The following is a 12,343-nucleotide window of genomic DNA, read 5'->3' on the forward strand; positions in this document are numbered from 1 at the left end:
AACCAGAGCCTTGATGCTGAATGCATTATCCCCAGTCTACAGGAACAGTTCTAAGCAACCCAATTACTCTTCCCCTCCCCCCAAAGAAAATTCCCTCGACCCCACCTCTCCTTCCAGCTACCTCCCAACGGTAAGCAGAGTTCCTTGCAAGAGTCATTCAGATCACTGTCTCCAGCCCTCTTCTCCCATCCTCTCTGGAACCCACTGCAATCAGGCCTACTCCCCAACAGCTCTGGCCGAACTGATCTCCACGTTGCCAGATCCAGTGTCACTTCTCAGCTCCCATCTTATTTGACCTTTCGACCGTCCCTCTTCTCCTTGCAGCACGTCATCCAGGGCTCAGCGCCCTCTGATCCTCCCACTTCCCTGGCCCCTGCTCCCCAGTCCTTGTGGCGCCGAGTGCTCAGGGCCCCATCCACCCTCTGCCCCACCACACCTGTCTCACCCCATCCATGGCCTTAAACACCATCGATAAGCTATCAAGTCTCAAAGTTCCCTCTCCAGTATGGACTTCACCCCTGAAAATAATCAAAACTGCCACTCTGGTCCTGTCTATGTCCTGCTTCCTTTTCTCAGAGAGACAGTTTCCAATGAGTCAGTTTGAGTCAAACAGTTTCCAATGAGTCAGTCCCTGTTTCGGGTGAAGTGTGGACATGGACAACAGTCCTAAATAGATCCATTTATAAACTGATGGATCACTTTTGGAATGTCTTTTGCCTCCTCAGGTTTATCTAATGCATCCCCATGTTACGCTGCATTTTCATATGCTACAAGAACCCCAGACCTTTCTTGAGCTGTCCCAGTTCAGGATACTCATCACGACCGTGGTTTGTCCACATTTCACCCACATGCTATATGTAGTTATATTAAAGACATTTTAATCACTTCAAATGATAGAAGGTAGAATACAGGACACAGTCATTCCTTTTTAAATGGTGAGGCACAGTATAGAAAGCAGATATTTTTTAGACCATCTTATAATCGAAGATTTGATTTATAGAAATATTGTTCTGGTAGCAGTGCAGATGGACAGAGAAGCTGGTTTGGGGCCCAGAGGGGTGTCTAGTCAAGACAACAGAGTCACAATGTGGAGAAAACTCAGGTTTAGAAAGCAAACCTGCAATATCAAACAAATAAGAGATTATTCCAGGGAAATATTCTAGATATTAAGTGAAGCAAGCAGCTAGAATTCTTTTTAAAGTGTTTCAGAGGAAAAAAAATGAAACAAAAAAGAAACAGACAAACAAATAGATAACCAACAAGGACCTACTGTATAGCACAGGGAACTCTGCTCACTCTTCTGTAATACTGGGAAAAGAATTTGAAAAAGAATAGATACATGTATATATATAACTGAATCACTTTGCTGTACGCCTGAAACTAACACAACATTGTTAATCAACGATGCTCCAATAGAAAATAAAAATTTAAAAAAGGAAATAAATAAAGAGGTAAGAAACAGGAAAACCAACCAGCAAGCAAAAAGCCTCTGGATATATGCGATAAATAAGTTAAGGAAAACCAAAGCAAATGTCATTGCCGAGGGGGAAGATTTGCGTGCCTGACTCTGGAAGATCACATCCTATGTGGATGGTGTGGGAGAAGCAGCAAGTGTGCAGCATGCAAAGGAGAATCTAGGGACCTCAGACATCTCAGGAAGAATCCAGCCCAGAAGAGAAACAATTCCCTGCCCGTAATCCTGGAGAAGGCTCTCTGCAGCTGCTTAGGAGGGGAGAGACAGGGCATTTATATCAGGATCCACTCTCTCCTAGCCACTCTTGTCCTTTCCCTCCTCAACCCACTGAGCTCAGGTCCATTTCCAGAAAAGAAAACCCAAGCCCCAAGCCCCAGCTCCCTTAACCAGAGGCATAAGAGCATCTAAACACGGGAACGGCCTCTTCCAAGGGGCATCTACCTGGCTGAGCCTTCACAAACCCTAGTCCGGGGCACATGCCTCCCAGATCCGAGCTGTGTGGCTGGGTCCTTGGTTCCTTCCACTGCTCCAGATCTGGGAGGGAAGATGCGAGTTACAGCAGTCCCCTCCCAGCCCCAGACCCAGTTGCTTATGAAAAGGAGAATCAGTCAAGACACCGGCAAGCAGGCAGCTTGGGGGTCTCCTGTTCCTCCATCCACACAGGGTCCTACAGCCCTTGAAAATAAAGGGATGAGCAAGCCCCTCTGCTGGGGAGGTGAGCACTTTCTGTCCCCCAGACCTCACAATGTCTCATTCTCCAAGGTGCTGAGTTGGTTCCTGATACTTCCCTGCTGGGGGAACCAAATCACTTGTCTTAATCTCTGATGAAAGAGTATGCTGCATATATATCTTTCCACATGTTAGCTGTACACTGTCATGTGCACAGTTCTCTTTCCAGGGTGTGAGCTCAAATACTTTGTTTTTGAAGAGCCGAGTTACAGAACTACTTCAGGAACAAATCAACAAAGACTTTCTGAATCGGAGGGTCTCTCATGAAAAATCCATTCACAATTTTTCTGTCCAGAGCAGACAGCAGACAAGCAGCCCCTTTACTGAATGTTGCCTGACCTGGATTGACTTCTGCTAGATGTGCCATAATCATCCTAATTAATCCAAGTAGAGAAAAGGCTAGAAAAATGAAGATAGGCCTATGTTATAAGTGAAATGAAACACGGATGAGCTACAAGGCTCTTCTAAGAGGCAGAGCTGGGTACTGATTCTATTGATAGATATCACCATGGCGTGTGGTCGAGGTTGGGGGTGGGAAGAACCTTAGCAAGAACCACCTAACCCCTCACCCCACCCCTCCCAGGACTCACGTTCTGAAATCTTAAAGGCACAGAGCTGATTGAGATTTGTAGTATGACTGGTGCCCTAATAGCCAGTGCGTCACCTTTGAGATTTATTCCTTAGGATTCCTGGGTTGAACTGTCACCTTCCAGAGGTCATAATTTATAATTCACTTTTCTTTTGCTCAGGATGCAAAACCTCCCACACACAAGTACTTCCCCAAGTACTGATGAGGGAGGACTGGTCCTGAAACGGTGCACAGTTTTCTCAGTTGGTTTCATACAAGCTGAGTGGCATCTCAGGCCACTCATCACCATCAGAGTCACAATTGTACCAATGAATATGCCATCCCATAATTTAAATCTCACACTATTGATTTAAAAAACCCACATGAGTCAAAATTTTTAAGTATATAGGCTCTACGATATGCTTTATTTTGATCTCAGAACTGTATAATCTCCCCAAAATTATATTTAAGTAGTCATTTCTCTTAATTTTTGTAAAGAACACAGTGTCTTCCCTAGAAAAAAAGAAAGAAATTGAATTCCAAGGCAAAGCAAGTCTCCCTGGGAAATACAATTGAGAAAGCATATTACAGACGCTATTATATACTTATGCCCTGTGAACAGATGCCTCCAAGAGGACCAAGAGCGTATATACCCTGGAAGGAAGGGCCTGGTCCCTTTCTTCATGGAGTCAGAAAATAACAACTATTAACAAGCTAGAAGACTCTTCAGAATCACACATAAAGTTGGTAAGGATAGCTAATGATCTACAGAAGTAGAAGTAAGACACCTTGTCTTACAATGTTTGCACGTTTTCCTCTGTGAATCCTCTTACTCTGGATATTTTTGAAGGATGCCTGTATATACACATATCAAAACACCATCAAGGGAAGCGCTTACCTCTCACCTTTAATAGAGATCCCCTCTCTTCATATCTGGCTGCCATGGCAGCAGGGAGATAGATCAGGCAGTTACTTGGAGCTCATTTGACCTTCCTGTCCAAAGGACCCAACAAGGGATTGTGATGATTGCAGACAACAAAGCGAATAAAACATATCTGAAGTGCACCCGTGTCCAGTCCTGCAAAAACCGCTGCTCAACTGCAGAAAGGGAGTAGTACAGACTCCAGTCTATAACTGAGCAGGACCCTGGGCCTTCCCAGGACAGACCCCTGCCCCATGTCCTCTGCTGTAACTCCTCTCTGAAGTACCCAGATATGCATATTTCCTGAGTTTTTCAGATGCTAAAAACCACCACCAAATGGAAGAAATTAACTACTTGATGATCATGAGCACGTAGCCCCCGACCTTCTGGCGCCTAAGGATTGATAATGTTAACCTCCCTGTTACCTCACCATCAACCAATCAGAATTATGCACAAGCGGATCACAGACCCTGGGACGCCCCTCCCTCAACTTGCCTTTTAAAATGTTTTGCTGAAACCCTTTGGGAAGTTTGAGGTTTTTAAAATGTGCATTGGTTCTTTCCCCAATACACTCAATTAGTAAAATAAATGAAAAAACCAATTTCAGCATTATTTGCCAAGAATACTGGTGCCTGAAGTTGAATGATTAGATGTTTTAACTTAAAATGTAATAGGCACTGTTGTTATAGACCAGGGTTAGAGAAATTCAGGCAAGGCTTTATTGGGACTCATGATACAGCAGGAGGGAGTAAAAACAAGTAAAATTGCCCTTGCCCCCTCCCTGGGGCAGGGTGGGGGGGCGTTGGTTCCTTATGTGGAGTGAAAGTAGGGGTTGCTCCAGGGGTCAGGTCAAGGAGAGGTTTAGGTGGTCTGCCCACCCGCTTTGTGGTGCTGTGTGCAGGGGGCATGCACCATACCCTGCTTTTGCTCCCTGCTCCTCAGAAGTAGCAGTTGGATTTTTGGTCTTTTTGTATCTTGTTCATAATTTGCCCCAACTGTGCATGCACATATGCACGCAGTTATTTTTAGTTATAGTTTCTTTGTATTTTGTTGCTTGAGGAGATGTTTGTCCAGGTTCAAGCACTGCAGCAAAGGGTCCCAGGTCCCAGGTTTCAGGTCCCAGCCTGTCTCCCGTTATTCCAGAAACTCTAAGCTCCTAAGTCATTCTTATGTGAAATGAAATACTTATGAATTTCTGTATTTCCATAAGAACCAGCAGGAATGATCCGCCCATTTGACAGAGGGTCACACAAGTCAGTGGTGGGACACAGGTCCCAGACTAACACATTTCTCTCTCCGATGGCCCAGGTTTCAGCAATCACTAGCACGTAGACCTGTGTGGCCCAAAAAGCCTCTCTCCCTGAACACCAGCCTGCAGTGGGTAACACTTACAAAGCATCTACTATGGAGACTTTAAATGCCTTTCCTCTAATCCTAATGACAATCTTTGAAATAGATGCTATTGGCCCACTTTACAGATGGGGAGACTGAGGCTCAGCAAAGTAAGGGGTTTACGCAAAGTCACATGGCAAACCCCTTACGCAAAGTAAGGGGTTTACACAAGTCACATCATGCTGGGCTTAGGACCACCTGCCCTCCATGGACTTTGCCACCTCCCTTCCAGGGCAGGCTCAGAAGAACAGGACAGCTCTGGGCAGGTGAAGGGGGCTGGGAGAATGAATATTGAACACTCCCTGCCCACTTTATAGTTTTACCTCACAGCCAGGCCAGGTACTGAAATGGTGTACAAGCCCCTGTGTCCTTGTCTCTTGAAGTAAAATGCTGACTCAAGAGTTAATGACAGGGGAAATGTGAAGGTGTAGAAATAAAGAATAGCCGTTAGGCTGGGGAACTGGTAACAATTTAGACTATAATTCTGCCACATCGCAGAATCACTGAACTCCCAGCTCCCTAAAAGATATGGATAAAGGCCTGACACACATTCCTAAGTTGTTTGTACAGGAAGCAGACCCTCACCAGATGAAAACTGCTGACCACAAGCACATAGACCCTAGACTGGTTGAAACCAGAAGGTTGATGATGCTTGAAACTTCACCTTGATACCAACCAATCCAAGAATTGTCCACAAGCTGATTACAACCTGCTCCTCGAAAACTCCTCACTACCCGCTCCAGGGTGGGCTGCACAGTCTTGAGGGCATTAGCCCGCTGTGGCCCCCTTTGCCTGGCATGACAATAAAAGCTACTCTTTTCTACTTCACCCAAAACCCTGTCTCCAGATTTCTATTCAGCACCGGTGAACAGAGGCTGAGTTTCGGCAACTGTACCAGCCATGGGAGGACAGAATGAGGTTCACAGTCACTGATGAAGATCACCTCCACCAGTCCCCAGCCTGCTCATCTCCCTTACAGTGTGGGCTCTGACCCACCCTCACTACCCACCTGGAATCTGTGACTGTACCTTCACCACAGAGACTTTTCATAAGTTCGACAGATTTTAAGGGGCTGGATTTAAGATGACATGACAGGAACAACAGCTGTTCTTAGTGTCGTGAAAGTTACTTGGTGTGTGACCCTAAGCAAAGAGAACCAGAGTGGGATCCTGTTTCTTCAGTACTCTCTTGTTTCTTTATCATTTTGCAAGTGCCCCTGTAGCTCTTACAATGCCCCCAAAAGTTCCCCTGGATCATGTCTAACAAATATGCAATATGAATTATTTTATGACCTTTTCATTCTAACAAATCTCAATGTGTGGTATTTGTCATTGACTGAGGTGTCATAAGAATGATGTAGAACGTGAGCTCAAGATCGAAGCCCGAAACATGTAAATGGATGATATAGATGTGTCCTGAATTTTACCTCTTTTTTTTTTTTTTCTTAAAAATAACCTACAGACTTCTGAACACGCCTGCCTGAGCTGAGGTGCTGACGGCAGCCATTCTGCACTAGGAACTCTGGTTGGAAGAGCCTGTGCAAGGCCTCTGCACGTAGCCCGCTGTGAGCAACTGAAACCCGACTAACCACAAAGGAAAAAAAAAGCCATCTCAGAGCTGTGACTCTTTTCAAGGCTACTGTTTTTCTCTGTGGAACACTGCCCTTGGGGCAAAACAAGGAAGAACCAGGTGATTCTAACTGGCAGCGCAGAAGGACAGCCATTGCAGGCAAGCTTCTCCGACTCTGAAGGCACTCCAGCCATATGGCTAACAGGGAGGGTCTTGGTGCTCCAGCCGGGTGTCAGGCCTGAGCCTGTGAGGTGGGAGAGCTGAGTTCAGGACATTGGACCATCAGAGACCTCCCGGCCCTAGGTAATATCAATCAGCAAGAGCTCTCCCAGAGATCGCCGTCTCAATGATAAGACCCAGCTCCACTCAATGACCAGCAAGCTCCAGTGCCAGACACCCCATGCCAAATAACTAGCAAGACAGGAACACAACCCCACCCATTAGCAGAGAGGCTGCCTAAAATCATAATAAGTTCACAGACACCCCAAAACACACCACTGGACAAGGTCCTGCCCACCAGAAATACAAGATCCAGCTTCATCCACCAGAACACAGGCACCAGTCCCCTCCACCGGGAAGCCTACACAAGCCACTAAACCAACCTTACCCACTGGGGACAGACACCAAAACAAACGGGAGCCTGCAAAAAGGAGACTCCAAACACAGTAAGTTAAGCAAAATGAGAAGACAGAGAAAAACACAGCAGATGAAGGAGCAAGGTAAAAACTCACCAGACCAAACAAATAAAGAGGAAATAGGCAGTCTACCTGAAAAAGAATTCAGAGTAATGATAGTAAAGATGATACAAAATATTGGAAATAGAATGGAGAAAATACAAGAAACGTTTAACAAGGACCTAGAAGAACTAAAGAGCAAACAAACAATGATGAACAATACAAAAAATGAAATTAAAATTCTCTGGAAGGAATCAATAGCAGAATAACTGAGGCAGAAGAACGGATAAGTGACCTGGAAGATAAAATAGTGGAAATAACTACCACAGAGCAGAATAAAGAAAAAAGAATAGAAAGAATTGAGGATGGTCTCAGAGACCTCTGGGACAACACTAAATGTACCAACATTCGAATTATAGGGGTCTCAGAAGAAGAAGAGAAAAAGAAAAGGACTGAGAAAATATTTGAAGAGATTATAGTTGAAAACTTCCCTAATATGGGAAAGGAAATAGTCAATCAAGTCCAGGAAGCACAGAGAGTCCCATACAGGATAAATCCAAGGAGAAACATGCCAAGACACATACTAATCAAACTATCAAAAATTAAATACAAAGAAAAACTATTAAAAGCAGCAAGGGAAAAGCAACAAATAACACACAAGGGAATCCCCATAAGGTTAACAGCTGATCTTTCAGCAGAAACTCTGCAAGCCAAAGTGAGTGGCAGGACATATTTAAAGTGATGAAAGGGAAAAAACCACCACCAAGATTACTCTACCCAGCAAGAATCTCATTCAGATTCAATGGAGAAATTAAAACCTTTACAGACAAGCAAAAGCTGAGAGAATTCAGCAACACCAAACCAGCTTTACAACAAATGCTAAAGGAACTTCTCTAGGCAGGAAACACAAGGGAAGGAAAAGACTTACAATAACAAACCCAAAACAATTAAGAAAATGGTAATAGGAACATACATATCAATAATTACCTTAAATGTTAATTGATTAAATGCTCCAACCAAAAGACCTAGACTGGCTGAATGGATACAAACACAAGACATGTATATATGCTGTCTACAAGAGACCCACTTCAGACCTAGGAACACATACAGACTTAAAGTGAGGGGATGGAAAAAGATATTCCATGCAAATGGAAATCAAAAGAAAGCTGGAGTAGCAATTCTCATATCAGACAAAATAGTCTTTAAAATAAAGACTATTACAAGAGACAAAAAAAAGGACACTACATAATGATCAAGGGATCAATCCAAGAAGATATAACAATTGTAAATATTTATGCGCCCAACATAGGAGCTCCTCAATACATAAGGCAAATGCTAACAGCCATAAAAGGGGAAATCGACAGTAACACAATCATAGTAGGGGATTTTAACAGCCCACTTTCACCAATGGACAGATCATCCAAAATGAAAATAAATAAGGAAACACAAGCTTTAAATGATACACTAAAAAAGATGGACTTAATTGATATTTATAGGACATTCCATCCAAAAACAACAGAATACACTTTCTTCTCAAGTGTTCATGGAATATTCTCCAGGATAGATTATATCTTGGGTCACAAATCAAGCCTTGAAAAATGTAAGAAAATTGAAATCATATCAAGTACCTTTTCCAACCACAATACTATGAGACTAGATATGAATTACAAGAAAAAAACTGTAAAAAATACAAACACATGGAGGCTAAACAATATGTTACTAAATAACCAAGAGATCACTGAAGAAATCAAAGAGGAAATCAAAAAATACCTAGAAACAAATGACAATTAAAACACGATGAACCAAACCCACGGGATGCAGCAAAAGCAGTTCTAAGGGGGAAGTTTATAGCAATACAAGCCTAACTCAAGAAATAAGAAAACACTCAAATAAACAACCTAAAGCAATTAGAGAAAGAAGAACAAAAAAACCCCAAAGTTAGCAGAAGGAAAGATATCATAAAGATCAGATCAGAAATAAACGAAAAAGAAATGAATGAAACAATAGCAAACATCAATAAAACTAAAAGCTGGTTCTTTGAGAAGATAAACAAAATTGATAAACCATTAGCCAGACTCATCAGGAAAAAACGGGAGAAGACTCAAATCAACAGAATTTGAAATGAAAAAGGAGAGGTAACAACTGACACTGCAGAAATACAATGGATCATGAGAGATTACTACAAGCAACTCTATGCCAATAAAATGGACAACCTGGAAGAAATGGACAATTTCTTAGCAAAGCACAAGCTTCTGAGACTAAACCAGGAAGAAATAGAAAATATAAACAGACCAATCACAAGCCCTGAAACTGAAACTGTGATTTAAAATCTTCCAACAAACAAAAGCCGAGGACCAGATGGATTCACAGGCAAATTCTATCAAACGTTTAGAGAAGAGCTAACACCTACCCTTCTCAAACTCTTCCAAAATATAGCAGAGGGAGGAACACTCCCAAACTCATTCTACGAGGCCACCATCACCCTGATACCAAAACCAGACAAAGATGTCACAAAAAAAGAAAACTACAGGCCAAGATCACTGATGAACATAGATGCAAAAATCCTCAACAAAATACTAGCAAACAGAATCCAACAGCACATTAAAAGGATCATACACCATGATCAAGTGGGGTTTATCTCAGGGATGCAAGGATTCTTCAATATACACAAATCAATCAATGTGATACACCATATTATCAAACTGAAGGATAAAGCCATATGATCATCTCAATAGATGCAGAAAAAGCTTTTGACAAAATTCAACACCCATTTATGATAAAAACTCTCCAGAAAGAAGGCATAGAGGGAACACATCTCAACATAATAAAGTCATATATGACAAACCCACAGCCAACATTGTTCTCAATGGTGAAAAACTGAAACCATTTCCTCTAAGATCAGGAACAAGACAAGGGTGCCCACCCCCACCACTATTATTCAACATAGTTTTGGAAGTTTTAGCCACAGCAATGAGACGAAAAAGAAATAAAAGGAATCCAATTCATTAAAGAAGAAGTAAAACTGTCACTGTGTGCAGATGACATGATACTATACATAGAGAATCCTAAAGATGCTAACAGAAAACTACTACAACTAATCAATGAATTTGGTAAAGTAGCAGGATACAAAATTAATGCACATAAATCTCTTGCATTCCTATACACTAAATAAGAAAAATCTGAAAGAGAAATTAAGGAAGCACTCCCATTTACCATTGCAACAAAAAGAATAAAATACCTAGGAATAAACCGACCTAAGGAGACAAAAGACCTGTATGCAGAAAACTATAAGACACTGATGAAAGAAATTAAAGATGATACCAACAGATGGAGAGATATACCATGTTCTTGGATTGGAAGAATCAACATTGTGAAAATGACTAAATTACCCAAAGCAATCTACAGATTCAGTGCAATCCCTATCAAACTACCAATGGCATTTTTCACTGAACTAGAACAAAAAATTTCACAGTTGGTATGGAAACAGAAAAGACCCCGAATAGCCAAACCAATCTTGAGAAAGAAAACTGGAGCTGGAGGAATCAGGCTCCTGGACTTCAGACTATACTACAAAGCTACAGTAATCAAGACAGTATGGCACTGGCACAAAAACAGAAATATAGATCAATGGAACAGGATAGAAAGCCCAGAGATAAACCCATGCGTATGTGGTCACCTTATCTTTGATAAAGGAGGCAAGAATACACAATGGAGAAAAGACAGCCTGTTCAATAAGCAGTGCTTGGACAACTGGACAGCTACATGTAAAAGAATGAAATTAGAACACTTCCTAACACCATATACAAAAATAAACTCAAAATGGTTTAAAGACCTAAATGTAAGGCCAGACACTACAAAACTCTTAGAGGAAAACATAGGCAGAACACTCTATGACATAAATCACAGCAAGATCGTTTTGACCCACCTCCTAAAGGAATGGAAATAAAAACAAAAATAAACAAATGGGACTTAATGAAACTTCAAATCTTTTGCACAGCAAAGGAAACTACAAGCAAGTTGAAAAGACAACCCTCAGAATGGGAGAAAATATTTGCAAATGAAGCAACTCACAAAGGATTAATCTCCAAAATTTACAAGCAGCTCATGCAGCTCAATATTAAAAAAACAAACAACCCAATCCAAAAATGGGCAGATGACCTAAACAGACAATTCTTCAAAGAAGATATACAGATTGCCAACAAACACATGAAAGGATGCTCAACATCACTAATCATTAGAGAAATGCAAATCAAAACTACAATGAGGTATCACCTCACACCGGTCAGAATGGCCATCATCAAAAAATCTGCAAACAATAAACGCTGAGAGGGTGTGGAGAAAAGGGAACCCTCTTGCACTGTTCGTAGGAATGTAAATTGATACAGCCACTATGGAGAACAGTATGGAGGTTCCTTAAAATACTAAAAATAGAACTACCATACGACCCAGCAATCCCACTACTGGGCATATACCCTGAGAAAACCATAATTCAAAAAGAGTCATGTACCACAATGTTCATTACAGCACTATTTACAATAGCAGGACATGGAAGCAACCTTAAGTATCCATCAACAGATGAATGGATAAAGAAGATGTGGCACATATATACAGTGGAATATTACTCAGCCATAAAAAGAAACGAAATTGAGTTATTTGTCGTGAGGTGGACGGACCTAGAGTCTGTCATATGGAGTGAAGTAAGTCAGAAAGAGAAAAACAAATACCATATGCTAACACATATATATGGAATCTAAAAATTTTTTAAAAATGGCTCTGATGTACTTAGGGGCAGAACAGGAATAAAGACGCAGACATAGAGAATTCACTTAAGGACATGGGGAGGAGGAAGGGTAAGCTGAGACGAAGTGAGGGAGTGGCACTGACATATATACACTACCAAATGGAAAACAGATAGCTAGTAGGAAACAGCTGCATCACACGGGGAGATCAGCTGGATGCTTTGTGACCACCTAGAGGGGTGGGATAGGGAGGGTGGGAGGGAGACGCAAGAGGGT

The sequence above is a fragment of the Orcinus orca genome, chromosome 18, assembly GCF_937001465.1.
Source record: "Orcinus orca chromosome 18, mOrcOrc1.1, whole genome shotgun sequence".
Taxonomy (NCBI): Eukaryota; Metazoa; Chordata; class Mammalia; order Artiodactyla; family Delphinidae; genus Orcinus; species Orcinus orca.